We start from the raw sequence: 1,142 nt of genomic DNA, 5'->3' as shown, positions 1-1,142 counted from the left end.
AAAATATAATGAAAGAAATTATATGCAATGCACCTAATCTAAGGAAATCAAAGTAACATGGTTGCATGACACATAGACTAGCAATAAAGTGAAGAATATTAACAGAATTCAGATATGTGTTCTAAGGCTGACAAAAAAAATTTATAGTGATTCAATCATGCAGATATGTGTTCTAAGGTTGTCAAAAAAATATCATAGTGATTCAAGCATGCATATATGGTTTATAAGGCTATCAAATAAATGTGTTATATATCACAATCATGCATATATGTATTCTAAGGCAATCAAAAAACTTTTATAGTGATGAAATCATGCTTATATGTGTTCTAAGGCAGTCAAAAAACTATCATAGTGATTAAATCATGCTTATATGTATTCTAAGGTTGTCAAAAAACTTTCATAGTAATTCAATCATGCATATATGTGTTATAAGACAGTCAAAAAACTTTCATAGTAATTCAAGCATGCATATATGTGTTATAAGGCAGTCAAAAAACTTTCATAGTGATGAAATCATGCTTATATGTATTCTAAGATTGTCAAAAAACTTTTATAGTGATTTAATCATGCATATATGTGTTCTAAGGAAGTCAAAAAACTTTTATAGTGATTCAATCATGCATATTTGTGTTATAAGGCAGTCAAAAACTTTTATACTGATGAAATCATGCTTATATGTGTTCTAAGGTTATCAAAAAACTTTCATAGTAATTCAATCGTGCATATATGTGTTATAAGGCAGTCAAAAAACTTTCATAATGATGAAATCATGCTTATATGTGTTCTAAGGTTGTCAAAAAACTTTCATAGTAATTCAATCATGCATATATGTGTTATAAGGCAGTAAAAAAAAAATCATAGTAATTCAATCATGCATATATGTATTATAAGGCAGTCAAAAAACTTTCATAGTGATGAAATCATGCTTATATGTGTTCTAAGGTTGTCAAAAATTTTGTAGTGATTCAATCATGCATACATGTATTCTAATGCTAGCAATAAAAATTCATAGTGATTCAATCATTTATACCTGATGGGCACCAAAGCTCATGTTGAATGTAGACAAAGTTCTCCTGTCCCGAAAAAAGTTGCACAACTCATTATGAACAATTTTGTATATAGCTTTGTGTCTTGAAGAAGCT

Source organism: Nuphar pumila, chromosome 17 (genome assembly GCF_984573655.1).
Source record: "Nuphar pumila chromosome 17, dmNupPumi1.hap1.1, whole genome shotgun sequence".
NCBI classification, from domain to species: domain Eukaryota; kingdom Viridiplantae; phylum Streptophyta; class Magnoliopsida; order Nymphaeales; family Nymphaeaceae; genus Nuphar; species Nuphar pumila.
This window is presented reverse-complemented; position numbering follows the sequence as displayed.